Source organism: Phodopus roborovskii, unplaced genomic scaffold (genome assembly GCF_943737965.1).
Source record: "Phodopus roborovskii unplaced genomic scaffold, PHOROB, whole genome shotgun sequence".
Lineage (NCBI taxonomy): Eukaryota > Metazoa > Chordata > Mammalia > Rodentia > Cricetidae > Phodopus > Phodopus roborovskii.
This window is the reverse complement of record NW_026126444.1, coordinates 2,749,394-2,762,431: the sequence shown is the minus strand read 5'-3', so window position 1 is coordinate 2,762,431 and position 13,038 is coordinate 2,749,394.

The window sequence follows — 13,038 nt, the reverse complement described above, 5'->3', positions numbered from 1 at the left end:
ATTTTTTGTCAATTAAAAAACATTAAGGATGAAGAAGATTCAAGCTTCAGGCCTGGAGCAGTGTCAAGGGAGCCACTAGCCTCAGGCCCAGGAGCAAGGAATGATCAAAGTTTCCAACAGTAGCTTCCAGAAACTATTGCAAGAAATTCCTCTGGGAAAGAACACCTATGTCCCAGCCAGCATCCACCACCATTTCTAGGTTGGAGATACACCGCTACTACATTGATCACTGGACCCTCAGGCTCTCCTACACCTCCAACTGTAGCCCTACCTATACCTCAAGGAGCAATCACCTGAGCCTTGGGCCCACTTGCACCAGGAGGAGCATTCACCAGAGACTCTGCTCTGCTTGTGCCTGAAGGAGCCGTCAGCGGAGCCACAGCTCCCATCTATACCAATTGAAGAAAAAGAGACCCCCCCAAAGCACAACCTCCACCAATATTAATTAGAGGAAGAGATGCATAGACAACAAGGTAAGAACACCCTCAACAATATAAAAAGAAATACAGCACCACTAGAAACTAGTAGTGTTACAACAGCAAGACCTAAACATCCCAACACAGATGAAGTAGGGAAAAAATGACCTAAAAAATAACTTTATGAGATGATTGAGGCCCTTAAAGAGGAAATGAAAAACTCCCTTAAGAAATGGAGGAAACGACAAGCAAAAAGTTGGAAGATACCAACAAATCCCTTAAAGAAAGTAAATGATTTCAGACTTGAAATCTGAAATAGAGGCAATAAAAGAAAACACAAACTAAAGTAATTCTAGAAATGGAAAATCTAGGTAAATGATCAGGAACCATAAATGCAAGCATAAGCAACAGAATACAAGAGATAGAAGAGAGATTTTCAGGCATTGAAGATAACAATAGAGAAAATAGACTCATCGGTCAAAGAAAATTTTAAATTCAACAAATGCTTAACACAAAACATGCAGGACATCTGGGATACCATGAAAAGACCAAACCTAAGAATAATAGGAATAGAAGAAGAAGTCCAACTCAAAGGTACAGAAAATATATTTAACAAAGTCATAGAAGAAAACTTTCCCAACCTAAAGAAGGGCATGCCTATGAAAACACAAGAGGTTTACAGAACACCAAATAAACTAAAGCAAAAATTTAAAAAAAAAAAAGGCCCCTCACCACATAATAATCAAAACAATAAACATACAGAATAAAGAAAGAATATTAAGAGCTGCAAAGAAAAAAGGCCAAGTAACATATAAAGGCAGACCTATCAGAATTACACCAGACTTCTCAACAGAAACAATGAAAGCTAGAAGGTCCTGGTCAGGTGTTATGCAGACACTAAGGGACCATGGATGCGAGCCCAGACCACTTTACCCAGCAAAGTTTTCAATAACCACAGATGGGGAAAAGAAGATATTCCATGATAAAACAAAATTTAAACAATACCTATCCACAAACCCAGCCCTACAGAAATGCCAACCCAGGGAAATCACCTACATCCACAAGAACACAAGAAATAGATAAGCTTACAGCAGCAAATTCCAAGTAAGGAAATTTAACACACAATGCCATCACCGACAACAAAAACAAAAATAACAAGGGCTAGCAATCACTGGTCATTAATATCTATTAATATAAATAGTCTCAACTCACCTATAAAAAGACACAAGCTAACAGATGGGATATGAAAGCAGAAACCATCCTTCTGCTGCACACAAGAAACACACCTCAACCTCACATACAGACATTACCTCAGAATAAAGGGTTGGGAAAAAAATTCCAATCAAATGGACCTAAGAAACAAGCTGCTGTAGCTATCCTAATACCTAAAAAACAGGCTTAAAACTAAAATAAATCAAAAAAAGATAAAGAAGGGCATTTCATATTCATCACAGGAAAAATCCATCAGAGGAAATCTCAATTCTGAATATCTATGTTCCAAACACAAGGACTCCTGCATTTGTAAAAGAAACATTACTAAAGCTTAAATCACAAATCAAGCCCCACACACTAATAGTGGGAGACTTTAACACCCCACTCACACCACTGGACAGATCTGCCAGACAGAAACTTAACAGAGAAATAAGGTAACTGACAGATATTATGACTCAAATGGACTTAACAGACATCTGTAGGACATTCCACCCAAACAGAAATGTATATAATTTCTTCTCAGCACTTCATGGAACCTTCTCAAAAATAAAACACATACTTGGTAACAAAGCAAACCTGAACAGATACAAAAAAATTACAATCAACTCCTGTACCCTATCAAATCACCACAACTTAAAGTTAGACTTTAACAGCGTTTCAGAAAGCCCACAAACACATGGAAATTGAACAATGATCAACTGAACCACCACCGGTTCAAGAAACAGATAACAAGGAATGAAAAGACTTCCTAAAATTTAATGAAAATGACCGCACAACATACCCAAACTTATGGGATACAACGAAAGCATTGAGAGTTCATAGCAGTAAATGCCTCCATAAAGAAGCTGGAAAAATCTCACACTAGTGAATTAACAGAACAACTGAAAGCACCAGAACAAAAAGAAGCAAACTCATCCAAGAGGAGTAGACTGCAAGAAATAGTAAAATCGAGGGCTGAAATCTATAAAATAGAAACAAGAAAACAATTCAAAGAATCAATGAGATAGAGTTGGTCCTTTGAGGAATTCAACAAAATAGACAAACCTTTATCCAAACTACCCAAAAGAGAGAGAGAATATCTAAATTAACAAACTTAGAAATGAAAAGGGGGACATAACAACGAACACTGAGGAAATCCAGAAATCATTAGATCATACTTCAAAAACCTGTACTCCACAAAATTGGAAAAATTTAAGGAGAAGGACAATTTTCTAGATAAGTACCACATACCAAAATTAAATCAAGAACAGATAAACAACTTAAATACACCTATAACCCCTAAGGGCCTGTGCTGCCACTGAGGGCCATATCTGGTTCTGTGGCTGAAATGCAGCCATGGTCTGTGATGATGTCTGTGGCCCATGTTACCTCCAATGCCACAGGTCTGACACCACCTTGGTGTCAGAGGGCCACTAGTGGCCTGCACGGGCACTCAAAGTCATGCTAATGTGCACGCCAAAGCTGCAGTTGATGACCATGGCTAGGTCCATGGCCCTACTGTAGCCATGGTTTGTGTTCATGTTCGTGACCTGTGTTACCACGGGGAGCCGTGGGACATCTGGCCCTTGAGGCCTCAGCCCCAGAGAACTGGTCCTGCCTCTAACCGGCTGCCTTAACAAGAGAACTGCCCTCCTCTCCGAGGAGAACTGGCACTAGTCACATGGGCAAGGGAGAGCTGGCCCCAGCCCTCACCATGCACACAGGAGAGCTGGTCCCCAGAGCAAGGGCATGGGAGAGCTACCCCTGACCCTTGCCTGGGTGGGGTGGTGGTCCTGGTGGAGGCCCAGACTGGCCAATTCAGTTATCATCCAGGCCCACATCCAGGGCTTTGAGTTGACCATCCCACACTTATCCCATCAATGACCTGCTGAATCTCCATGACTCAGGGCAACAGCAGGATAGCTATTGGGAAGGGTCCAGTAGTGATGGTGTAGCATAAACCAGAGTCCTTGAACCAGTCCAACATATCGCAATGAACATTTGCAAGCAAAGTTGTTTGGGAAAGGGGGTATACGTTGACACACCATGTCTCCTAAGACCACTGACAATAAATATATATATATATATATATATATATATATATATATACACATTGAAGAGGCTGGAAAAATGCAGGAGTGAAATTTTTATGGTGGTGTTTGTTTTATTGTGCTGTATTTGTGGCAGGGGAGGATACAAGGGTGGAAGGCAGACAGGAAAGGACTGGGGGAACATAATGTGAAATTCCCAAAGAACCAATAAAATATGTTAAACAATGATAGAAAAATTAGCACAAGCACATTAATGCCTGCAGTTTGAGTTCTGCAAAGGCCAGCAAACTAAACATATCGGGTAAAGTGAGGTAATTAGAAATAAAATTTTGTCTTAAAAAAATTTTATATCTTCATTGCTGTGCTTATCTAAATGAGTCAATTATAGAGTTTGAGGTGTGGTTCAGGGGCAGAACACTAGCTTAGAGTGCTGAAGGCCTTGGATTCAGGCCCTAGCTCGTCACAAAAAAAAAAAAAAAAAAAAAAAAAAATGAAGCAACAGAGAAGGAAGAAAGGAAGGGGAGAGGGGGGGAAAGGAGAAGGACTGAGGTATGGATGAAAATTGCAGCTGCCAAATCAGACAGGTTAAAAGTACACTTTAGCTCCCAACGTGTTTTTGCTTCTTTCTGTTTTTGAGTACAAACCATACTTCCCACGATGTTTTGCACTTTTTAGTGCACATCCCTGCTCCTGGAGGTTCAGACATCAGCCTTTGTAGGATAAGGAAACTGAACATGGCTTCTGAGGGTTCCAACTACTGGACTCAAACTTGTCATTCCCTTCCCACAGTGTGACCTTACCATAAGACAGCCAGGGCTATATAGTGGGGTCCTGCCTCCAATAACGATGTTAATCCGTTAATCACCTCCTAAACTTCCCACATCTATTTAACACTGGCGCAGTGGGGGATATGTTTCCAACACACTAAACCTTGGGGCACATGAACTATTGGCCAGCATTGTTTGCAAGGCAGGCAGACCCAAGTCAAGAACCGCTGTTTCAAAGCCAAATCTCAAAAGCCACTCACTGGTCCTCTGGAAAGAGCAGCCTGGAAAATGTCTTTGAAGCGACACAGCAAGGTGGAGAATGAGCCATGCCTATACACGTGACACATGTGCCTGTGTGTGACACATGTGTTCTCCTGGTCCCTTAGGCATCTCACATTCTCTACATATAGGAGCAGGCAGGTGACTAATTTTCTGCATTGCTTTCTCAGCCTGGCCTATGGAACACTACTCATCCCAGAACCCAAGAGATATTATTATTGCTGTAAACAAAGGGATGCCCCATCTCACCCTTGGCAGCTAAGGTCTTACTGTGACTGTGCTTGCTTAAACACAGGAGGTAGTGTGCCTTTCTACTGCAACAGAAAAAAAGACAGAAATATAACTTGTTTTTACATTATTATCCAATTGTGGGTTCAATTGGTGGGTTCGCTCATTTTTGAACTAATTTTTATTTACCAACACTATCATCTTCCAATACTACAAGTCAATCTATCGATGGGCCAGCATTTTCTTATGAATAAAAGAATCAAGAGACATGTCCATTGTCATGCCAATAGGCATTTCAGGAAGCTTGCTTAGTCATCTGTAATAGGCTCATGTTCAAATCTATTTCTTATTGTGAAGTCAGATTAAAGTAAATGGGAGAGAGCGTCATCTTGGTAAGTATGATGGCCAAGTAATCCCAGCAAGAGGATCTAGAACTAGAAGCCTCAGCCTGGCTTGCAAGCTTGTTAGGCACACATGTGGAAGACTAACATACATGATTTCCCATAAGACATCATGGGTGACCAGGCATCCATTTCTACTTCTACATGGAAGGAGTGAAAAAAAAAAAAGATAAGGTGCTCTAATTTAATGTATTCCATAATCTATACCTTGCCCAGTAGGAAGGCTCAATATTGTCTGCACTATTCTCTAACACAGTGGTTCCCAACCATCCTAATGCTGTGACCCTTTAATGCAGTTCCTCATGTTGTGGTGATCCGCAACCATAAAACTATTTCCGTTGCCACTCCATAACTGTAATTGTGCTACTGTTTATGAATCGTTATGTAAATATCTGATATGTAGGATATCTGATATTCAACACCCCCACCACCATCTGTAACAATGTAGTAACAATTCATACACTGTGTGCTCCCACACAGACCACATTAGGAACTTGAGAGTTGCACACACTTCAGTCAAGCCCAATAAACAGCAGCAGCAGTCCCCATGGAGTCTACTCCGTGCCAACTGATTCTGTCTCTGCTAATTTGACTGGCAATTAGTCACTGTGTTTGGCTTTGAATCTTTGCCAAGGGGGCAATGAGCAATCATGGGAGGGCCACATGCTCTGAAGTTGAGCAGACCTCAGTGTGCAGTTATGTCTCTGCCACTGCCGAGCCGGGGGCCACCATGGAGATCGGTCTTCTCATCTGTCAGCCAGGCTCCAATGGATATCTCCAAAAAGTCTTTGAGAGTATGAAATCGATAGAGTACATGAAGTGTTTGGGGTGGCACTCCCCCAAACAAGTGTTGGTGACCCATGTGATGAGAGGGTGATGAAGACAGGAAAGTTTTCATGTCTTTCTAGCCAGATGATGTCTTGGAGCGTTTCAACTTCTCTTTTCTCATTCTTCCCTCCCTCTTCATTCCTTCCTCCTCTCCTCCCTCCTGCCTTTTGTATTCTTCAGTCGCCTCTAGTTCAAAGTGCAATGAAGAGTTGTCATCCTGTAGACACCCAGGGAAGCTGAAGTTTTAAAAGAAATTACCAGTAGTTTAGTACTTTTCATAAAGTTGACAATGTTTAACCACAGAATGGTAAGGTGTGAGGGAAAAATAGTGTTTGTAAATGACTGTATTTTGTCCCTTATGAGTCATTTATAGGTAAAGTTTGGGTAGATAAGAACTTCTAGAGAAATACCAGCTATGCCACTCCCAATAAACGGATACCATAGTTGTGGTGTTTGCATCTCTCTCTCCCTCCACCTCTTTCCCTCTCTCTCCCTCTACCTCTTTCCCTCCCCCTTCATCCCTCCATCTCTCCTCCCCCCTCCCCCCTCCCCTCCCTCTGCTTCATGGTCACTGTCTCAATACACCAGCTCTCAACTACTCCTCCAGCACCATGCCCACATGCCTGCTGGCGTGTGCCCCTTACCATCGAGGTCACAGACTCTAACCTCTGAAATGATAAGCCTTGGTTACAGTGTCAGAAGAATAACGAAGACACCTACCATGAAATGAATGGATAAAGAAACTATGGTGTTTGTGCACAGTGGAATTTTATTTAGCCATTTAAAAAGTGTCATTTGCAAGGGGGAAAAAATGGATGCAACTGGAGATTATCCTGTTAAATGGAATGACTCAGAAAGACAAACAGCACATGGTTTTCCCCATTTGTGGATCCTGGATTTTATGGAGATTCATGATTCATAAACGGGTGGATATGGAATGAAAAGATGGAGAGCTTTCTCGGGGAATAAATGGGAATGACATGGGGATAGGAATGGGAAGGTAATTAAGTAAATGCAGTCAAAGTATATGGCATATATGAAAAGTCTATGAAACCCATCCCTATGTACTGTGAATATACACCAGTATGAATTTTCTATTAAGAAATTCCAGAGAAATGAAGTAGTCACTCAGATAGTAAAGAGTAGTCTGGGTGTAAAAACAGCTCCACACAGCTCAGGAGATATTTTGCTGAGTTTAAGACCTCCTGGCAGGCAGTGATCTGAGCAGATCCATTGAGCTGCTTTGCAGTAGAGTTCCACGTCACCACTAACCGACCTCAGCTGACACACACCAAGTCTAAGTAAGGCCTTACTCATTCCCAGTCTAATTCACCTACAGCTGTCATCCAACTTTTATTTCCATGGTGAATTACTTTAACTCAAAACTATCCAAGTCCCCATTGGTGTTTGCTTTACTTATCATAGTGCCTCTACCCCAAATGTTTGCCTTATGACTATGTAGCTCTAGGCTATAACCTGTGACAGATTTACACTGAGCCAAGGTTTCCTTAACACAAGTGTAACTCTATGAAGGTGTAACTGGCCAACTTGTATCTTTAACCACTTTCACATTTATTGTAGGTCAATTCAAATACAAAGTAAATAGAAAAATTTAAATTTATCTTATTAACCAGCAAAGCTGTTCCATCTCCTTTTTTACACGGCTTGGAGACTAAAAAGGGCCAGACAGGCTTTGACAATTGTTGGTTGTATTCATTGTTATTAGTGCGATGGGGACAAGAAATATACTACAATTACTGTGTCCCAGTCTACATCGTTGGCAGGGCCTGAGACGGTCGTCCACCTTAGCCCCTATCTCTTCTGTAAAAAGCTCCCAGATAGGCTTCCAGATGGCTCTGCAGGTAAAGGCACTTGCCACCACTGCTGCACACTCAATGCAAACTTATTTGGTAGGAGAGAATGGACTGGACTCTTACAAGTTATCCTGTGACCACACACACACACACACACACACACACACACACACACACACACACACACACAAATAAATAAATGTAAAAAATGAAAACAAAAATAAGTTCTAAAATCAGTTTGGGAGAGGATGATTACTGGGAGTGTGGCACAGGTGGGTCTGTCAGCAGTGTGAGCAAAGTTAAACCTTCCCAAGGCATCTCTCTTGTTTCCTTATTTGACCTTTGGTGCACACAGTTTTTATGAGAAGCTTAACCACATGACACTATTTGAATAAATGTTTTCAGATGCCCCAAGTGTATGAGCATGCATTTCCTTATGGTAAGCACCTGCTCCTCCCAGTGGTCTGTAATAGGCAAACCCATGTGTGGTGACATATTGTTTATGATTTATTAAAGTTTGCCTGAGGATTCAAAAAGCAAAGTCAGCTACAGACCATTGTTTTGAAAAAATAAAAGGGGAATACAGATATGGTCTAAAAAGACAGATTATTGAATCTACTCTGAAAAGAAAAAAGGGAGGATATGGATATAAAAAGGTAGATTATTGAATCTCCTAAAAAGTACAGATATGATGAGATAAAAAGATAGAGTATTGAATCTACTTTCAAAAAGCAACTACTAGTCTTAGGTATTTTACATTTGATTGGACTTTTGTATATTGTATACAAATATTGTATTTTGACACAAATTTGTGGTTAATTTGTTAAGACATATTGTATGTAAGTTTCTAAGGTATTGCTCAAGGTATTGTACCTATACAGGTCATTTATCAATGTGGTGCGAATTTCCAGTCCTTGAAAGTTATTATAACCAACTATATGATAAGGAAATGTAGGTAAGCAATTAGTCACCAACTATAATCGAACTTGTAATCACATTAGGCATGTTTTCAAAGACAAACAGAGATACATTTTAGAAAGACAGGTCATCTTCAAACACTTCAGAGATCTACAGAATATGGCATTTAAATGTTTTAATCATTTTTTTAATAACAATGAGACACGTCTGCTCCTGACAGATCCAATATACTTAGGAGAAGATGCTGGGCATCAAAGAAACTCACATGGAATTTACTTTCTTTGTGACAAAGATAAGCCACCGGGCAAGAAAGTGTCCTTGCCTCGACTGCTAACAATATGCTGTCCAAAATGGACAAAACTGCAAACCCTTGTCAAAACAAGGTAGAACAGCTCTTCAGAAAACCCTTCTTCACAGAGATGCTAGGCCTATAGGTCGAAGATGGATGGCCCAATGTTACAGAGGAACCTTGGGTGACTGTCCGGGCAGCCAGCTGTTTTTATCATTTCTCACACTTTTTGGAAGTGGCTTTCTTGTATTTCCTGCTTACTCGGTTAATAGTATTTCCTTCTCAGGTCTCTGAGGGAGTTGAAGAGTAGATAGTATAGTTACAATTTTCATTGTTAACCAGACTCAGAAAAGAAAATCACTAGGGAAATGTAAAGTATATAAAGTTGAGAGATATAAAAAAATAATTTGATAATGCAAATTAGAATAGAAACTAAATTAGGTACAAAACTTTGGACTCACCAATTTAGGATAGAAAATGAAGTAGTTTCTCTGATTTGTCAAATGCAAATGGACTAGACATTATTGATGAACTTATTGCCTGTATATATTGTATGTACTTATTGTACATAGTTTTTCTTATGTTAGTTTAGCCTTTTTCTTTTTGTATTAGACAAAAAAGGGGATTTGTTGTGGTATATTGTTTATGATTTATTACAGCTTGCCTGTGGATTCAGAAAGCAAAGTCAGCCACAGGCTTCTATAAATCACCCACACACCTTTATTCCCAGGATCGAGAAGCTAGGAGATGGTGGTACACACCTTTAATCCTAGAACTCAGGATTAAGAGATAGACAGATCTCTGTGAGTCCAAGGACACCAAGATCTATACAGGAGTGAGTCGGTCAAAAAGAGAATTATAGCTCACACCTTTAATACCAACATTAGAGAAGTATATAAGACAGAAGCAAGGTCTCAGAAAGGGATTCATTCTCCATCCATGCTGAACACAGGTTATAGTCTGAGGCTTAGTGAAAGTTCTTGGAGACAAGATTGGCCCATTCAGCCTGAGGTAAGAAGCTAGTGGCCAGCTGCTTTGCTTTTCTGATCTTCAACTTTAAGTTTGAACCCCAATATCAGTCTCTGGGCCCATTTATTTATTCTTGCTACCCCCATATGACATAGCAAATCTCCAATTTCTCTTTGAAGTTAAGTTCCTGGAGGGGGAAAAAAAGAAAGAAAGAAAAGTTACTTGAAATCAGATAAAAAGAGGGTGGACAGGATTCCAGAAATGTCAGGCAGGGGATAAAGGTTGTGCCTCTGTGCTGTGCACAGGGTAGAATCTAGAATGGTGGGTTCTTCTAGAAGCCAGATCTGCCTCATTCCTATGAGAGCAGCTCTTCACCCTTGGTAGATGTGGCTTCTCACAGGTTCTGGTTGTCCTTTGTTGGCGGCAGCCTGAGAACATACAGCTGGCAAATCCCACCACATCAGGGTGCATTCACTCCTCTGAGTTTCACCGGGAGCCATGATCCAGTTCCTCCCAAGCAGTTGTATTGTGTGGACACTGAGAACAGGAAGCTAAATAGCCCTTCCCCCACAAAACCTTCTGGCTGTGGGTTATCTGTCTCACTGTGAGTTTCCTATCTCACTGTGGGATGTCTCCTTCCCACATGTCATCTTGCCTTTGTGAGGCTTTCACCAGAACCCAGCAGAAGCTGCTGAACTGTGAGCTCAATAGGCGCCTTTTCTTGATAAGGTACCCTGTCTGTGGTATCTCATTATTCTCACAGAATATGAACGACTGACTATAAAGGTCCCGATATTGCTTAGGCTCTGCTTCTAGGAACGTGACTCTCTCATTTACTCTACATCACTGTAAACACTAGCAGTCCTACAGTTGTCATCACATGTAAACAAGAAAGATGCTTCCAAAGAAAGGCTGCCAGGCCTTTCTACAGTGAAATCCTAATTTTAGGAGAGTAAGATATGGGGGAAATGAGCATCTTTGAACTAATTAAATCTGACATGTAAATACAGAGACTATCTTGCTACTCTGCATGCATCCTAAAAGATGCCGATTTTGCAACCAGCTTTGGCTGCATAGCATGCTTGATGCTGATTTTGCAACCAGCTTTGGCTGCATAGCATGCTTACATATAGACAAGTAGGCTTGTTCTAGATATGCCTTTATGCATAGTGATTTACAAACAGACTCAGGTCTAAACTGAGTTTTAAAGGTATAGTACCTGTGAGTAAATTTTGTCATATTTCAAGACAGACAAGGTAACAGTATGGGAAACTAACTGTACCTTATAAATAAATAGATTCCTATCAGAGTCTTTCCCCAAAATGATTACTGTCTACATAGTGAGAATTGGCCTTTGGAGATAGTTTCAGGCAGGGGCAATAGAAAGGACAACTAAACTTCTAGGAAGCATGAATGTTTTAGGATGAAGAAACAGTTTTTAGCATGACCACAGGGCTACACATGATTATACTCCTAGATACTTCTCTCTCTCTCTCTCTCTCTCTCTCTCTCTCTCTCTCTCTCTCTCTCTCTCTCTCTCCCTCTTTCATGCAATTGGCACTCCTGTAAAATGATCTTAGCAGCAGGTGTCAATAGACAAGAACCAGGAAAACAATCAACAAACCAGAAAATTCAGTATCACCACTGTTTATAATTCAACTGAAATATGAGCAGGGGCCGGAAGGCAGCTCAGTGGTACAGCACATGCTTTAACATATGTGAGGTCCTGGGGTTTCTCCAGCACTGGGAGCAATGGATAGGTATGCACAAACATCTGTGATCTAGTGCATCATCATCAGGCAACCACACTCACAAATACTCCCTGGCTGACGGCAGTCATGAGAGAGCACGGTTTGTAAGACACATCTCAGTTTCAGAGGAGTTAGGGAATCAGAAAATTAGGTCATCGTTAACTTTCCGAAATATAATAGATCATACTTTGTTGTGAGGATAAGTACCTCGGTGTATATGGAGTAAATAGGTTGTTTCTATGAATCTTGGACATGCAACAGATCATTGTCTCCAAGAAGTTATTGTCACCTTGGGTAGGCAGTCTTTGGTCACAGTGTCCTCTGCTTGGGGATAGACACCAGGCCATCTCCCCCAGAGAGTCAGCACAGCCCTCAGACAAACTCGTCCTCTGCAGCAAAGACTGAAATCAGGAGCCTGGAGAGAGCTAAACTTTCTCAAATGCACCATGGTGACGTAAGATGTGATGACCTCCTTCAGCCAGCCACATCTAGAGAGAAAGAGAACAGAGTACAATGACAGCCAGTACAGATCTTGGAACTGTGCAGTCTTGGCTATTTCTGGCTGTGGGATTTGGAGCAAGTTAGTTCATACTGTTATGCCTTGGTTCTCTTGTTTATTAGATAAAGATGCCATATCTGCATTTCATAGACTCAATGATGTTCTTGAGTCTGTTTGATCAAACTAAAGCACGAGTGCCCACCCCCAAAATTAGCACCATGAAGAATGGGGTATATCTGCCTGTTCACTGTCATGTCTCCAGAGCCCAGAACACTGCTTGGCCCTTAGGAGGAGCTCATCACCTGGAGTTGAATGACTTAGTGTCTGATTCCATATGTATTTAATAGATAGTAATGGGTTGACAGAATTCACACTGTGGAACAGAGCAACTATAAATAAAGCCATAATTTCCTACTTGCCCCTTTTCCCTCTCAGCCTTTTAAATACCCCCAACATGAAGAGCAATTTTAATGGAAGCAAATTATAGAAGCTGAAATTATATAATTAACTATGCTCAGCATAAATTCCAATAGTTTATTGCTCCAAGGATGCTCACGGATCACCTAGCAACAGTAAAAAGAAAACACAGGTGTTCAGGATCAGTTCATACTTGTTAACTAATAAGATGAGCCATCTT